Raw genomic sequence first — 18,577 nt, forward strand, 5'->3', positions numbered from 1 at the left:
CTCCTATAACCCCGTCCTGTCTTAGCGAAGAGCAGACGCCCTCCAGCGACCTACACGCAGAGGTGGGGACAAATCCAAAGCTGAGCCCCGGGAGCTGTGTGAACAAAGAAGAGAAAGGGAAATCTCTCCCAGCAGCCTCAGGAGCAGTGGATTAAAGCTCCACAATCAACTTGATGTACCCTGCATCTGTGGAATACATGAATAGACAACGAATCATCCCAAATTGAAGAGATGGACTTGGAGAGCAAGATTTATTATTTTTTCCCCTTTTCCTCTTTTTGTGAGTGTGTAAGTGTATGTTTCTGTGTGAGATTTTGTCTGTAGAGCTTTGCTTCCACCGTTTGTCCTAGGGTTCTATCTGTCCGTTGTTTTTTTTTTTTAATTTTTTTCTTAATAATTACTTTTTATTTTAATAACTTTATTTTATTTTATCTTCTTTCTTTCTTTCCTTCCTTCCCTCCTTCCCTCCTTGCTTCCTCTCTCAATCCCTCCTTCCCTCCCTCCCTCCTTTTTTTTCTTTCCTTCCTTCCTTCCTTTCTTTCTTTCTTTCTTTCTTTCTTTCTTTCTTTCTTTCTTTCTTTCTTTCTTTCTTTCCTTCCTTCCTTCCTTCCTTCCTTCCCTCCTTCCCTACTTCCTTCCTCCCTCAATCCCTACCTCCCTACCTCCCTCCTTTCTTTCTTTCTTTTCTTTCTTCCTTCCTTCTTTCCTTCGTTTCTTTCTTTCTTCTTTCTCCTTTCCTCCCTTTTATTCTGAGCCGTGTGGATGAAAGGCTCTTGGTGCTGCAGCCAGGAGTCAGTGCTGTGCCTCTGAGGTGGGAGAGCCAAATTCAGGACACTGGTCCACCAGAGACCTTCCAGCTCCACATAATATCAAACGGTGAAAATCTCCCAGAGATCTCCATCTCAACACCAGCACCCAGCTTCACTCAACGACCAGCAAGCTACAGTGCTGGACAACCTATGCCAAACAACTAGCAAGACAGGAAAACAACCCCACCCATTAGCAGAGAGGCTGCCTAAAATCATAAGTCCATAGACACCCCAAAACACACCACCAGACGTGGACCTGCCCACCAGAAAGAAAAGATCCAGCCTCATCCACCAGAACACAGGTACTAGTCCCCTCCACCAGGAAGCCTACACAAACCACTGAACCAACTTTAGCCACTGGGGACAGACACCAAAAACAACGGGAACTACGAACCTGCAGCCTGCAAAAAGGAGACCGCAAACACAGTAAGATAAGCAAAATGAGAAAACAGAAAAACACACAGCAGATGAAGGAGCAAGATAAAAACCCACCAGACCTAACAAATGAAGAGGAAATAGGCAGTCTACCTGAAAAAGAATTCAGAATAATGATAGTAAAGATGATCCAAAATCTTGGAAATAGAATAGAGAAAATGCAAGAAACATTTAACAAGGACCTAGAAGAACTAAAGATGAAACAAGCAATGATGAAAAACACAATAAATGAAATTAACAATACTCTACATGGGATCAATAGCAGAATAACTGAGGCAGAAGAACGGATAAGTGACCTGGAAGATAAAATAGTGGAAATAACTACTGCAGAGCAGAGTAAAGAAAAAAGAATGTGAAGAACTGAGTACAGTCTCAGAGACCTCTGGGACAACATTAAACGCACCAACATTCGAATTATAGGGGTTCCAGAAGAAGAGAAAAAGAAAGGGACTGAGAAGATATTTGAAGAGATTATAGTTGAAAACTTCCCTAATATGGCAAAGGAAATAGTTAATCAAGCCCAGGAAGCACAGAGAGTCCCATACAGGATAAGTCCAAGGAGAAATACGCCAAGACACATATTAATCAAACTGTCAAAAATTAAATACAAAGAAAACATATTAAAAGCAGCAAGGGAAAAACAACAAATAACACACAAGGGAATCCCCATAAGGTTAAGAGCTGATCTTTTAGCAGTAACTCTGCAAGCCAGAAGGGACTGGCAGGACATATTTAAAGTGATGAAGGAGAAAAACCTGCAACCAAGATTACTCTACCCAGCAAGGATCTCATTCAGATATGATGGAGAAATTAAAACCTTTACAGACAAGCAAAAACTGAGAGAGTTCAGCACCACCAAACCAACTTTACAACAAATGCTAAAGGAACTTCTCTAGACAAGGAACACAAGAGAAGAAAAAGACCTACAATAACGAACCCTAAACAATTAAGAAAACGGGAATAGGAACATACATATCGATAAGTACCTTAAATGTAAATGGACTAAATGCTCCCACCAAAAGACACAGACTGGCTGAATGGATACAAAAACAAGACCCATATATATGCTGTCTACAAGAGACCCACTTCAGACCTAAAGACACATACAGACTGAAAGTAAGGGGATGGAAAAAGATATTCCATGCAAATGGAAACCAAAAGAAAGCTGGAGTAGCAATTCTCATATCAGACAAAATAGACTTTAAAATAATGACTGTTAGAAGAGACAAAGAGGACACTACATAATGATCAAGGGATTGATCCAAGAAGAATATATAACAATTGTAAATATTTATGCGCCCAACATAGGAGCACCTCAATACATAAGGCAAATACTAACAGCCATAAAACGGGAAATCGATAGTAACACATTCATAGTAGGGGACTTTAACACCCCACTTTCACCAATGGACAGATCATCCAAAATGAAAATAAATAAGGAAACACAAGCTTTAAATGATACATTAAACAAGATGGACTTAATTGATATTTATAGGACATTCCATCCAAAAACAACAGAATACACATTTTGCTCAAGTGCTCATGGAACATTCTCCAGGATAGATCATATCTTGGGTCACAAATCAAGCCTTGGTAAATCTAAGAAAATTGAAATTGTATCAAGTATCTTTTCCGACCAAAGCACTATGAGACTAAATATCAATTACAGTAAAAGATCTGTAAAAATACAAACACATGGAGGCCAAACAATACACTACTTAATAACGAAGTGCTCACTGAAAAAATAAAAGAGGAAATAGAAAAATACCTAGAAACAAATCACAATGGAGACAAGACAACCCAAAACCTATAGGATGTAGCAAAAGCAGTTCTAAGAGGGAAGTTTATAGCAATACAATCCTACCTTAAGAAACAGGAAACATCTCGAATAAACAACCTAACCTTGCACCTAAAGCAATTAGAGAAAGAACAACAACAACAAAAAAAAAAACCAAAGTTAGCAGAAGGAAAGAAATCATAAAAATCAGATCAGAAAGAAATGAAAAAGAAATGAAGGAAATGATAGTAAAGATCAATAAAACTAAAAGCTGGTTCTTTGAGAAGATAAACAAAATTGATAACCCATTTGCTAGACTCATCAAGAAAAAAAGGGAGAAGACTCAAATCAATAGAATTAGAAATGAAAAAGGAGAAGTAACAACTAACACTGCAGAAATACAAAAGATCATGAGAGATTACTACAAGCAACTCTATGCCAATAAAATGGACAACCTATAAGAAATGGACAAGTTCTTAGAAATACACATCCTGCAAAGACTGAATCAGGAAGAAATAGAAAATATGAACAGAACAATCACAAGCACTGAAATTGAAACTGCGATTAAAAATCTTCCAACAAACAAAAGCTTAGGACCAGATGGCTTCACAGTAGAATTCTATCAAACATTTAGAGAAGAGCTAACACTTATCCTTCTCAAACTCTTCCAAAATATAGCAGAGGGAGGAACACTCCCAAATTCATTCTACAAAGCCACCATCACCCTGATACCAAAACCAGACAAATATGACACAAAGAAAGAAAACTACAGGCCAATATCACTGATGAACATAGATGCAAAAATCCTCAACAAAATACTAGCAAACAGAATCCAACAGCACATTAAAAGGATCATACACTATGATCAAGTGGAATTTATTCCAGGAATGCAAGGATTCTTCAATACACGCATATCAATCAATGTGATACACCATATTAACAAATTGAAGGAGAAAAACAATATGATCATCCCAATAGATGCAGAGAAAGCTTTTGACAAAATTGAACACCCATTTATGATAAAAACCCTGTAGAAAGTAGGCATAGAGGGAACTTTCTTCAACATAATAAAGGCCGTATATGACAAACCCACAGCCAACATCATCCTCAATGGTGAAAAACTGAAAGCATTTCTACTAAGATCAGGAACAAGACAAGGTGTCCACTCTCACCACTCTTATTCAACATAGTTTTGGAAGTTTTAGCCACAGCAATCAGAGAAGAAAAGGAACTAAAAGGAATCCAAATCGGAAAAGAAGAAGTAAAGCTGTCACTGTTTGCAGATGACATGATACTATACATAGAGAATCCTAAAGATGCTACCAGAAAACTACTAGAGCTAATCAATGAATTTGGTAAAGTAGCAGGATACAAAATTAATGCACAGAAATCTCTGGCATTCCTATACACTAATGATGAAAAATCTGAAAGTGAAATCAAGAAAACACTCCCATTTACCATTGCAACAAAAAGAATTAAATATCTATGAATAAACCTACCTAAGGATACAAAAGACCTGTATGCATAAAATTATAAAACACTGATGAAAGAAATTAAAGATGATACAAATGGATGGAGATATATACCATGTTTTTGGATTGGAAGAATCAACATTGTGAAAATGACTCTACTACCCAAAGCAATCTACAGATTCAATGCAATCCCTATCAAACTACCACTGGCATTTTTCACAGAACTAGAACAAAAAATTTCACAATTTGTATGGAAACACAAAAGACCCCGAATAGCCAAAGCAATCCTGAGAGTGAGAAATGGAGCTGGAGGAATCAGGCTCCCTGACTTCAGACTATACTACAAAGCTACGGAAATCAAGATAGTATGGTACTGGCACAAAAACAGAAAAATAGATCAACGGAACAGGATAGAAAGCCCAGAGATAAACCCACACACATATGGTCACCTTGTCTTTGATAAAGGAGACAGGAATGTGCAGTGGAGAAAGGACAGCGTCTTCAATAAGTGGTGCTAGGAAAACTGGACAGGTACATGTAAAAGTATGAGATTAGATCACTGCCTGACACCATACACAAAAACAAGCTCAAAATGGATTAAAGACCTAAATGTAAGGCCAGAAACTATCAACCTCTTAGAGGAAGACATAGGCAGAACACTCTATGACATAAATCACAGCACAATCTTTTTTGATCCACCTCCTAGAGAAATGGAAATCAAAACAAAAATAAACAAATGGGACCTAATGAAACTTCAAAGCTTTTGCACAGCAACGGAAACCATAAACAAGACCAAAAGACAACCCTCAGAATGGGAGAAAATATTTGTAAATGAAGCAACTGACAAAAGATTAATCTCCAAAATTTATAAACAGCTCATGCAGCTCAATAACAACAAAAAAAACCCAACCCAATCCAAAAATGGACAGAGGACCTAAATAGACATTTCTCCAAAGAAGATATACAGACTGCCAACAAACACATGAAAGAATGCTCAGTGTCATTAATCATTAGAGAAATGCACATCAAAACCACAATGAGATATCATCTCACACCAGTCAAAATGGCCATCATCAACAAATCTAGAAACAGTAAATGCTGGAGAGGGTGTGGAGAAAAGGGAACACTCTTGCACTGCTGGTGGGAGTATGAATTGGTACAGCCACTATGGAGAACAGTATGGAGGTTCCTTAAAAAACTACAATAGAACTACCGTATGACCCAGCAATCCCACTACTGGGTATATACCCTGAGAAAACCAAAATTCAAAGAGTCATGTACCAAAATGTTCATTGCAGCTCTATTTACAATAGCCCGGAGATGGAAACAACCTAAGTGTCCATCATCGGATGAATGCATAAAGAAGTTGTGGCACATATATACAATGGAATATTACTCAGACATAAAAAGAAACGAAATTGAGCCATTTGTAATGAGGTGGATGGACCTAGAGTCTGTCATACAGAGTGAAGTAAGTCAGAAAGAAAAAGACATATACCGTATGCTAACACATATATATGGAATTTAAGAAAAAGTCATGAAGAACCTAGGGGTAAGATAGGAATAAAGACACAGACCAACTAGGGAATGGACTTGAGGATATGGGGAGGGGGAAGGGTAAGCTGTGATAAAGCAAGAGAGCGGCATGGACATATATACACTACCAAATGTAAAATAGATAGCTAGTGGGAAGCAGCCGCATAGCACAGGGAGATCAGCTCGGTGCTTTGTGACCACCTAGAGGGGTGGGATAAGGAGGGTGGGAGGGAGGGAGACACAAGAGGGAAGATATATGGGAACATATGTATATGTATAACTGATTCACTTTGTTATAAAGCAGAAACTAACACACCTTTGTAAAGCAATTATACTCCAATAAAGATGTAAAAAAAAAAAAAAATATATATATATATATATAAGGCTGACTCTGCATTTTATTACCCGAATTGGAAAAACAACTTAAATTTCATATCCTACTAAGTTAATAGGACCTTGCTTGTATGTAAAGGTCAGTACCTTTTGATATTAAAGTAGACTTTTTATTAACTTACTATATCTAGATTGATGTGTAATTAATAATGTCAGACTAGGGGACTCTATTGGAAAAGTAGTTATTTTCAGATATGTTCTATAGCATTTATTACTGTTACTGTTCATAACTGTAATAACTAGCATTAGCAGCTGGCAAAACCCACTTGTAAACATTATTTCATTTACTTTAAGTGAATTAAGCATAAAATGTAATTGGAAACAGTGACTTAGGTATAGATTTAGTGGAAACTTTACTGTAAGTACACTGACTGAATATTAATCTTTTCCGCATTATCTTTAGCTTTCAGTTATTCTACAGTTAGTCAACTTGTATTTATCTTGATAATTTGCAGCACTATTTACTTGTATCTGTAGTTTCTTCCCCAACGGAGTATTCATAGTTCTTGTCACATGCCTGATTGGCAGTCACACAACTGTGTGACTTTTTTGTCTCGTTAGTAGATTTTATAAGTCAAACTTCAAGAGTAGAGTTGTATTAGTTTCATAGTAGCTTCTAGTCATATTTCAATGGCACCTACTATATTATGGTGTGTAATAAATATTAATTGATGATGCTAATCCAAGTGCAATTTATAATTTAGAAAGTAAATTTACTTCTTTGTCTTTCTGATAACTCCTATCATTTCTTAAAGCATTATTTACTTTAGTTTGATGTATGGTTATAGCCACATAAATGAAGAATGATATTGCTGCAGTCTTATCTTTTAATAGCTTAGAGATAATGAGACATTTATAAGTCTGAGTTTTTACTCCAAATTAATTTTTTAATGGTGATTTGAATTAAATCTAATAACTATGATTTTCAGACTTTTTATTACCCAAAAATGTAATAACACACACATTTGGACAGCTTTTCTAGAGTAGAACTGTTTAATTTAACAGTATATTGAGATCTTTCAACGTGTTCTCTAACATAATATTTCCTCTTTTAGAAAGTTACCTCAAGGAAACTGTTAGAGAAGGGGCACTTTTACGATTAGGAAAAAGTTATGAAAATATATAATAATTTAATGCTATTTTATCCCTTAAAGTTTTCTCATTTGTATAAGTACATTTCCTTTTTATTTAATATTTGAATTTTATTATATATTTTTTTTATACAGCAGGTTCTTATTAGTTATCAGTTTTATACACATCAGTATATACATGTCAGTCCCAATCGCCCAATTCATCCCTCCCCACCTCCGCCCCCCTGTGGCTTTCCCCGCTTGCTGTCCATATGTTTGTTCTCTATGTCTGTGTCTCAGTTTCTACCCTGCAAACGGGTTCATCTGTACCATTTTTCTAGGTTCCACATATATACATTAATATACGATATTTCTTTTTCTCTTTCTGACTTATTTCACTCTGTGTGACAGTCGCTACATCCATCCACATCTCAACAAATGACCCAATTTCATTCCTTTTTATGGCTGAGTAATATTCCATTGTATATATATACCACATCTTCTTTATCTGTTCATCTGTCGATAGGCACTTAGGTTGCTTCCATGACCTGGCTATTGTAAATAGTGCTGCAATGAACATTGGGGTGCATGTGTCTTTTTGAATTATGGTTTTCTCTGGGTATATGCCCAGTAGTGGGATTGCTGGATCATATGGTAATTCTATTTTTAGTTTTTCAAAGAACCTCCATACTGTTCTCCATAGTGGCTGTATCAATTTACATTCCCGCCAACAGTGCAAGAGAGTTCCCTTTTCTCCACACCCTCTCCAGCATTTGTTGTTTGTAGATTTTCTGATGATGCCCATTCTAACTGGTGTGAGGTGATACCTCATTGTAGTTTTGATTTGCATTTCTCTAATAATCAGTGATGTTGAGCAGCTTTTCATGTGCTTCTTGGCCATCTGTATGTCTTCTTTGGAGAAATGTCTATTTAGGTCTTCTGCCCATTTTTGGATTGGGTTGTTTGTTCTTTTAATATTGAGCTCTATGAGCTGTTTATATATTTTGGAGATTAATCCTTTGTCCGCTGATTGGTTTGCAAATATTTTCTCCCATTCTGAGGGTTGTCTTTTCATCTTGTTTATGGTTTCCTTTGCTGTGCAAAAGCTTTGAAGTTTCATTACGTCCCATTTGTTTATTTTTGTTTTTATTTACATTACTCTAGGAGGTGGATCAAAAAAGATTTTGCTGTGATTTATGTCAGAGAGTGTTCTTCCTATGTTTTTCTCTAGGAGTTTTATTGTGTCCGGTCTTACATTTAGGTCTCTAATCCATTTTGAGTTTATTTTTGTGTATGGTGTTAAGGAGTGTTCTAAGTTCATTCTTTTACATGTACCTCTCCAGTTTTCCCAGCACTGCTTATTGAAGAGACTGTCTTTTCTCCACTGTATATCCTTGCCTCCTTTGTCATAGATTCATTGACCATAGGTGCATCGGTTTATCTCTGGGCTTTGTATCTTTTTCCATTGATCTATATTTCTGTTTTTGGGTCAGTACCATATTGTCTTGATTACTGTAGCTTTATAGTATAGTCTGAAGTCAGGGAGTCTGTTTCCTCCAGCTCCATTTCTTTCCCTCAAGACTGCTTTGGCTGTTTCGGGTCTTTTGTGTCTCCATACAGACATTAAGATTTTTTTTACTAGTTCTGTAAAAAATGCCATTGGTAATTTGATAGGGATTGCATTGAATCTGTAGATTGCTTTGGGTAGTACAGTCATTTTCACAATATTGATTCTTCCAGTCCAAGAACATGGTATATCTCTCCATCTGTTGGTATCATCTTTAATTTCTTTCATCAGTGTCTTATAGTTTACTGCATACAGGTTGTTGCTCTCCCTAGGTAGGTTTATTCCTAGGTATTTTATTCTTTTTGTTGCAGTGGTAACTGGGAGTGTTTCCTTAATTTCTCTTTCACATTTTTCATCATTAGTATATAGGAATGCAAGTGATTTCTGTGCATTGATTTTGTATCTTGCAACTTTACCAAATTCATTGATTAGCTCTAGTAGTTTTCTGGTGGCATTTTTAGGGTTCTCTATGTATAGTATCATGTCTTCGGCAAACAGTGACAGTTTTAATTCTTCTTTTCCAATTTGTATTCCTTTTATTTCTTTTCTTCTCTGATTGCTGTGGCTAGGACTTCCAAAACTACGTGCAATAATAGTGGTGAGAGTGGACATCCTTGTCTTGTTCCTGATCTTAGAGGAATTGCTTTCAGTTTTTCACCATTGAGAATGATATTTGCTGTGCGTTTGTCATATATGACCTTTATTATGTTCAGGTAGGTTCCCTCTATGCCCACTTTCTGGAGAGGTTTTATCATAAATGGGTGTTGAATTTTGTCAAAAGCTTTTTCTGCATCTATTGACATGATCATATGGTTTTTATTCTTCAATTTGTTAATATGGTGTATCACATTGATTTATGTATATTGAAGAATCCTTGCTTCCCTGGGCTAAATCCCACTTGGTCATGGTGCGTGATCCTTTTAATGTGTTGTTGGATTCTGTTTGCTAGAATTTTGTTGAGGATTTTTGCATCTATATTCATGAGTGATATTGGTCTGTGATTTTCTTTTTTTGTAGTATCTTTGTCTGGTTTTGGTATCAGGGTGATGGTGGCCTCATAGAATGAGTATGGGAGTATTTCTTCCTCTGCAATTTTTTGGAAGAATTTGAGAAGGATGCATGTTAGCGCTTCTCTAAATGTTTGATAGAATTCACCTGTGAAGCCATCTGGTCCTGGCCTTTTGTTTGTTGGAAGATTTTTAATCACAGTTTCAATTTCATTACTTGTGATTGGTCTGTTCATATTTTCTATTTCTTCCTGGTTCAGTCTTGGAACGTTATACCTTTCTACAAATTGTCCCTTTCTTCCAGGTTGTCCATTTTATTGGCATAGAGCTGCTTGTAGTAGTCTCTTAGGATGCTTTGTATTTCTTCGGTGTCTGTTGTAACTTCTTTTTCATTTCTAATTTTATTAATTTGAGTCCTCTCCCTCATTTTCTTGATGAGTCTGGCTAATGGTTTACCAATTTTGGTTATCTTCTTAAAGAACCAGCTTTTAGTTTTACTGATCTTTGCTATTGTTTTCTTTGTTTCTATTTCATTGATTTCTGCTCTGATCTTTGATTTCTTTCCTTTGGGTAACTTTTGCTTTTGTTTGCTCTTCCTTCTCTAGTTCCTTTAGGTGTAAGGTTAGATTGTTTATTTGAGATTTTTCTTGTTTCTTGAGGTAGGCTTGTATAGCTATAAACTTCCCTCTTAGAACTGTTTTTGCCGCATCCCATAGGTTTTGGATCGTCGTGTTTTCATTGTTATTTGTCTCTAGGTATTGTTTGATTTCCTCTTTGATTTCTTCAGTGATCTCTTGGTTATTTAGTAATGTATTGTTTAGCCTCCATGTGTGTGCTTTTTACGTTTTTTCTCCTGTAATTCATTTCTAATCTCATAGCGTTGCAGTCAGAAAAGATGCTTGATATGATTTCAATTTTCTTAAATTTACTGAGGCTTGATTTGTGACCCAAGATGTGATCCATCCTGGAGAATGTTCCGTGCATACTTGAGAAGAAAGTGTAATCTGCTGTTTTTGGATGGAATGTCCTATGAATATCAATTAAGTCTGTCTGGTCTATTGTGCCATTTAAAGCTTGTGTTTCCTTATTAATTTTTTGTTTGGATGATCTGTCCATTGGTGTAAGTGAGGTGTTAAAGTCCCCCACTATTATTGTGTTACTGTCAGTTTCCTCTTTTATAGCTGTTACCAATTACCTTATGTATTGAGGTGCTCCTATGTTAGGTGCATATATATTTATAATTGTTATATCTTCTTCTTGGATTGATCCCTTGATCATTACGTAGTGTCCTTCCTGTCTCGTGTAATATTCTTCATTTTAAAGACTTTTTTATCTGATATGAGTATTGCTACTCCAGCTTTCTTTTTTTATTTCCATTTGCATGGAATATCTTTTTCCATCCCCTCACTTTCAGTCTGAATGTGTCCCTAGGTCTGAAGTGGGTCTCTTGTAGACAGCATATATATGGGTCTTGTTTTTGTATACATTCAGCAAGCCTGTGTCTTTTGGTTGGAGCATTTAATCCATTCACGTTTAGGGTAATTATCAATATGTATGTTCCTATTACCCGTTTCTTAATTGCTTTGGGTTTGTTTTTGTAGGTCCTTTCCTTCTCTTCTGTTTCCCACTTAGAGAAGTTCCTTTTTCATTTGTTGTAGAGCTGGATTGGTAGTGCTGAATTTTCTTAGCTTTTTCTTGTCTGTAAAGCTTTTGATTTCTCCATCGAATCTGAATGAGATCCTTGCTGGGTAGAGTAATCTTGGTTGTAGCTTCTTCCCTTTCATTACTTTAAGTATATCATGCCACTCCCTTCTGGCTTGTAGAGTTTCTCCTGAGAAATCAGCTGTTAACCTTATGGGAGTTCCCTTGTATGTTATTTGTCATTTTTCCCTTGCTGCTTTTAATAATTTTTATTTTTCTTTAATTTTTTCCAATTTGATTACTATGTGTCTCAGTGTGTTTCTCCTTGGGTTTATCCTGTATGGTACTCTCTGCAGTTCCTGGACTTGAGTGGCTATTTCCTTTCCTATGTAGTTTTTGACCATAGTCTCTTCAAATATGTTCTCTCGTCCTTTCTCTCTCTCTTCTCCTTCTGGGACTACTATAATGTGAATGTTATTGCGTTTAATATTGTCCCAGAGGTCTCTTAGGCTGTCTTCATTTATTTTCATTCTTTTTTCTTTATTCTGTTCTGCAGCAGTGAATTCCACCATTCTGTCTTCCAGGTCACTTATCCGTTCTTCTGTCTCAGTTATTCTACTATTGATTCCTTCTAGTATAGTTTTCATTTCAGTTATTGTATTGTTCATCTCTGTTTGTTTGTTCTTTAATTCTTCTAGGTCTTTGTTAAACATTTCTTGCATCTTCTCAATCTTTGCCTCCATTCTTTTCCGCGGTCCTGCACCATCTTCACTATCATTATTCTGAATTATTTTACTGGTAGGTTGCCTGTCTGCACTTTATTTAGTTGTTTTTCTGGGGTTTTATCTTGTTCTTTCATCTGGTACATAGCCCTCTGCCTTTTCATCTTGTCTATCTTTCTGTGAATGTGGTTTATGTTCCACAGGCTGCAGGATTGTGGTTCTTCTTGCTTCTGCTCTCTGCCCTCTCTGTATATTTCTGATGAGATTTTGATTTTGAAGAAATTAAGTCATTTTTTTTTCTTGCATCCCAAATCAACTTGATGAAGCCCTTACTTATTAACATTTTAATTTGGGAAATCCCAGCACAATCTTAGTATTAAAATAATAGGAAGTGATAGTAATTTTGATTGTCATTTTCATCCTTTTAAGCTGTAGCTAAGGCATACTAATTGGATAGTTTATACAAATCGTTATGTGTTTTCTTTTAGGAAATTGCTCTAAAATTGTGTTTCCAAGTTTTTGGCACTCATTTTCATCTTACCATAGATTTTGAGTCCTCCGTGGATAATGAAAATGTCACCTTCATTATGCAATAGGATAATACCTTTAGATTAAGGCAAAAAATGGATGTGGCGGCCCTTCTGGTGTATTTAAGTTCAAAATAATAATTTAAGTGTCTGTGTGTTTTTCCTTAGAAGTCACTCTGAGAAGATGGCTGTTTTGCTTCCTGGCCAGTTTCTGGGCAGCCTGGCCTTTACATTAAGTGTATTAGGTGTCAAAATGGAGCACCTGGACACTATTCCATGTAATTGCAGAGACCTTACTCCTTAGGTTAGAATCTCACATGGGGCCCTGTTTGTTGATGTATTTGCAACAAAAAGCCATTAACTTGCAGGGTCAAGGGGTTAATGGAAGAAATATTCTTGTCTTCCTATTATCTTGCAGTGGTTTGCTGGGAGCTGAAGAAAGATAACACTTTTCTCCCCCAATTTCTCTTGGCAGTTTTAAAAATGGTGACTTCATGTTTCCGTGACTAAATAAAAGATTAAATGCCAATATGGAAAGCTTTAGAAATGTACTTAGTCAAGCTGACAGTTCAGACAGGCATTCTATCATGACCACCTTTGCTGAGGTCACTGAATGGCACCTACTAACGAAAACTAAGAGGAAGCCACCCTAATGATTTCTTGATTTCTGAGTCTTAAGATTTTTTTTTCTTGTTCCATTTTAGGCAAATTAGTCATCTTGCACAAGAAGTCAAGGAAATTTCATAAACCTGTAAAGGAAAGAACCAAAATACTTCTGTTAACTCTAAAAGGAATTCTGTATCATAAAGAGAGAATCCAACTACTCAGATTGGTGTTCCCCAATTTCAAAGTATTTTCAACAGTGTACAAAGAGGGTAAATAAATACCCTTGTGCCTAAGAAGTTCTTATTAAAACTGTTGATGGTTATAGGGTGGGATGATAGACGGAATTAATTTGCCTAGATTTTATAGGTGGAAGTCATTGCCTAGCTAAGGTTATGTCTGTGATTTTCGCTTGAAAACAATGTATTTCATAGCCTGTACTGTTCCAACATAATATATCGGATGAAATTAGGTTGCCTAATGCAATTTAAGAGTCACTGGAAGGACTTCTCTTCTTGTATATAAGAGTTCCACTGGGGAATTTTCCCCAGAAATTCAACCAATTAGAGGATTTTCCAGATTAATTAAAATAAGTCCTTTTAGGATGCATTGTTGAGCACTTTAGGAAACTTGTCTATTCCTTTCTCACTGAAGGCCAAAATACCTTTATAATTTTATTTGAAGGTTAGTCATAGTCATGGGTATAGTTAGTAAGCCAGGGTTGTCTTACACTGAAATAATCTCAGCCTATTTAACTGCAATACTCTGCCAACAAACATAGGTTGTGCTGGTTTGATGTGGGCAGTTTGGCTGGTGGGTTTGACTAATTTTAGTAATTAAATCTGCCACATGGTCAATGCATATGGATGCATATGGTTATGGTCCTCCGTTTCACCCATAATTTAGCTTGACAACACACATGTGAGTTTTCTCTTTACTCGATGTTGATAGAAAGAGAATTTGTAGCACCTGATTTTCTAATTCTCCTGAAATTCTAACTTCAAAATAATAGAAGGGGGAAATGTAATCACACCTCTGTTTAAAATAATTTAAAAATGAAGAAGCTGGTGGAAAACTTTTCAACAATTGAGATAGTTTTTTTCTTTCAGAATTAGTTGAGATCATGCTTTATAATAGGTTAGCCAGCATTGCTGATGTTTGCGATAAGTCACCTTTCCTGTGACCTCCAACACTGAGAACTTTCCACTGTGCTTTTCTCTGTAAAAAACTGCTCTGTGTCTATGCAACATGACCCACGGCCTCAGTCCCTTTAGTCCCACAGACTTAATCCTTAGGCCAGTTTGTCCATTTAACATCTCTAGCAGCCAAAGTGTTCGTGCAGACTTTGGATATTCATGAACTTATTAAAAATTACAACATTAATGTTTATCCCCAAGGGATTTTTTTAAAGACCCCTTTCTGTAATCTGTTTATTTTACATATCCTCATACCAGGAGTTACTCACACAGTAATAGCTACAGTGATAATGTATATTGACCATCTGCTAAGGCATATTTCTAAAAAAATCTCCCATCAGAAAAACTAAGCATATTAGTGTTCCCAGGGGAAATTTCACATACGCTCACCAATAGCACAGTCAACTGTGCAGACTGCTGCTATGTGCTGCCTACTGCTTCCCTCTTCTCTTGCTTTGGGTCCTTTTCAACATGCATGATTGAGTCAAGTCTTCTTGGTCCCTGGTTTCTGGCAGGCCCACTGGCACCACTGATACTCGGATGCCACATTTACCACTAGTCTCTGGCAAACAAAGAGGGACTTGGCCTCTCTCACCACTGTCTCTTAGGTTCTGTTGGAGGAGAGGGTCCAGAGTTTATCCCACTATGTCAGCGGTTTATAGGGGGCAGGAGCAGGGACAGGGGTGAGGGGGTGGGTAGAGGGAGCAGAGAGGGTACTGTGAGAGCAGTGAGATTAGTCCACTCTGGGTACAGAAAATAATGGGTGCTTTGTCTGTAGAGTATTTAGAACTATAACAAAATTGGTCTGCTTTTTAGTATCACTTAGTGCTATTGATTCTAAACAATATCAGAAGAAAAATAATATATATATACTCCTTCCTGCCTAGGGCAGACCACTCCCACCACTCATTCCCTTTGGTGCACCGCTGTTTATAGATGCTTGCCTCGGACAGATTTCCTCACAGGAGGCTCTTCAGTCCCTCAGGTATATGATATTTTGACAGGTCAACCTGGCAGTGAGTTAGATGTGACCCAGGTATAGGCCCAGATCTACCTATACACATGTACTGTTAAAGAAGGGCTGACATTTTCTTTTCTTTCTTTCTTTTTTTCTTTTCCTTTTCTTCTTCCTTTCCCTTTCCTTTCCTTTCCTTCTCCTCTCTTCTCTTTTCTGCCCTCTTCTCTCTCTCTCCCTTTCTTTCTCCCTTTTTCTTATTGTTCCTCAAAACGTGATTTCTATGAAAGACACATTCCTTCCTTGTGCTGCAAGTTAGCAGTTAGCACAGCATGGTGTGCAGTGGACAGATGACCTGACTGGACACCAGGATACCTGGCTTCCGGTCGTGGCCCCTGAGAAGCTGTGTGACCCTGATGAAGTCATTTGGCCTTTCTGAGGCCTCATCCATGATATTAAAGTGATTGAACTTGATGAACCACAGCCATTCCAACCGGACATTTTGACTATTCTATGAAAAAAGAAAGTAAAAGGCAGAACTAGAAACACAGACGATTAGTTAACACAGGGCATCACCGAGCTTTCTTTTTACAGCTCCCAGGCCTATTTTTTCTGGTTGTTTTCCTTTTGCTTTCCAAAAGATGAAATCTTAGCAACCTCTCTTTTAAGTTTCACGCACCAAAGACACAGTGGGTCAATAGCAGTGACTTCCAGGACTTCAACATAATTAAGTTCTAGAAACATCTGGGACAAAGCAGAATTAATTATATACATCTCTACCAAATTACAGAGCCTGTGAGTGTTCACAAGGGCATCTCGGCCCATCATCAACCATGATGTCACATACCCTGAACTGAGTGGTGTTCTTGTAGAAGGAGCCTGAGACAACATGGCCCTGACTTTCCTTTTAGTAGATAATCATATCAGCACTCGCTATTGCTGTGCACAGTGTTTCTGACCAGAGAAGATAGGAATCTAGTTCATGGTGGGAGAATTCTGAGGTGGAAATTGGATCAAAAAGACTTGGATATGGTTTTAACCTGCTTACAGACATTTGTACAGTAATTGATTTTCCCATTAATAAACACTTTTATTAAAGGAAGACTTAAAGATCTGAGATACCTTGTAGTCATTGTTAAATAGCCACTTCTGCTATAAAATTTCAGAGGGAAATTAAGAAGCAAAAAATGCTATTAAAACCATTGCTCTCACTAGCACACACCATTAGTCCATGTACTTGCACATTTACACATGCATATACATAATTACACCTTCTAATTTGGACTCATCTCTATTTATACATTCTGAATGTTAATATAAATGAAAATTTTAACAATGGTATTTTAAAAATCAAAAAATATGTATAATAGTTATATCTCTAATAAAGTAAACAATGATGAGACAAGATAATAATCATCCCATCTGATATCCTTTTAAATTTGAATTACAAATAAATATCTCTGTATGTGTCTGTCTCTGTATCTCTGTTTCTGTCTGTGTTTTTATCTCTCTTTCTACACGTACATAGACACACATACCTTGTGTCTTCAAAATAAATAACTCGTTGTATAGTTTGTTAGTATCTGCATAAAGATTTGTTTGGTTAGAATTTTTCACTTTTAATGATAATATTAGAGTTGTATCTACCACTGGTTTTCCTATTATAATTGAAAATTTGTTTATTAGTCATCCTTTGCCAGCTGCTTGATGTCAACAGAGCTTTCGTTCTTAGCTCTGAGTTAAAATGGATTTTGAGTACGCTCGGTATGGTTGTGGGCCCGCTAGCTGTCACTGCAACAGCGCTCCCCATCACCCATATACAATTTCATTTAAGACAAAATAGCGGCTCCAGCAGAAAATAAGTGCTGTCTTCTCCTTTGTAAGTTGTAATTGAGGTTATGCCACGGCATATTGCCTGTGGCAGAATCTATTACTAAGAAATGGAGACCATGATTTGAAGCTGGATGCAGTGTAAGCAAAATGAATTAATTATTAGCAGCACAGAATTGAAGCAAAATACAGAGTTTCCTAGAGTGAAATCTATTGGCGTTTCAAAAAAAGAGGACACAGCAGGGAACTAATTGATGAATCACCCAGTCTTTCCCAACTGTTCTTGCTTTTTGGAACTCTTATATGCTTAGGTTAAGATGACTGTTAATAAATTGTCAAGCTTTGCTGAGAATGTCATAGAAATATTTTCTAGTATATTTAGTTCTTTCCTAATTTGAAGTTAGCATATTTTAATATATGACTCTTAGTATTACTTGGATAGGTAAGTGGTTAAATAATGACAGGATCAAATTACCTATAATACTATTCTTTAAATAGAAAAGTGACTTTTTCCCTCTCCAGTATGTTCAAAGAAGGCAAAGTGGCACTTTTTTAGAGGGGGATTTATGAATATTTACCACTTCATACCATAAATTGTAAACTTTAGTGTTTTTGTGGATAATTATTTAGCAAAATAAAAAATCTTCATAGCAGCAAAGTATCCAGCTTATTTGTACTTTTTTCCTTTGCCAGTGCTTTTGCTGGAGTTATATCATTTTTGTTGTTTTTAAGTCCAATTCACCAGTCCTTGGATTATGTCCCAAAGTAGCTTATAATTTATAACTCAGGAAATTCAATGAGACAGTAAGAGAGGGGATTTAGTTCAACCTTACTATTTTAATTATTTTAATTCAGTTTTACAAAGGAGACATTACATAGAGATACGGATATATAGATTTAAATATATTTGCAAGTCTGATATGGATAAATTCATGAATTTTTTATTCAGTGATTCTCTGATCAGTCCAACCAAATTCTCCCTCCTCAATAAACACACACACACACACACACACACACACACACACACACACACACAC

At 36.6% G+C, this 18,577-nt stretch overlaps 1 protein-coding gene across 5 annotated transcripts in view; it reads left to right on the forward strand.

Moving 5' to 3' along the window:
• The window catches only part of MACROD2 (mono-ADP ribosylhydrolase 2), a 1,974,865-nt gene that overhangs the window by 758,708 nt on the left and 1,197,580 nt on the right, over positions 1-18,577 (forward strand). The window lies entirely within an intron of this gene.

The sequence above is a fragment of the Monodon monoceros genome, unplaced genomic scaffold (assembly GCF_005190385.1).
Source record: "Monodon monoceros isolate NGI ecotype Baffin Bay Population unplaced genomic scaffold, NGI_Narwhal_1 Super_Scaffold_13, whole genome shotgun sequence".
NCBI lineage: Eukaryota > Metazoa > Chordata > Mammalia > Artiodactyla > Monodontidae > Monodon > Monodon monoceros.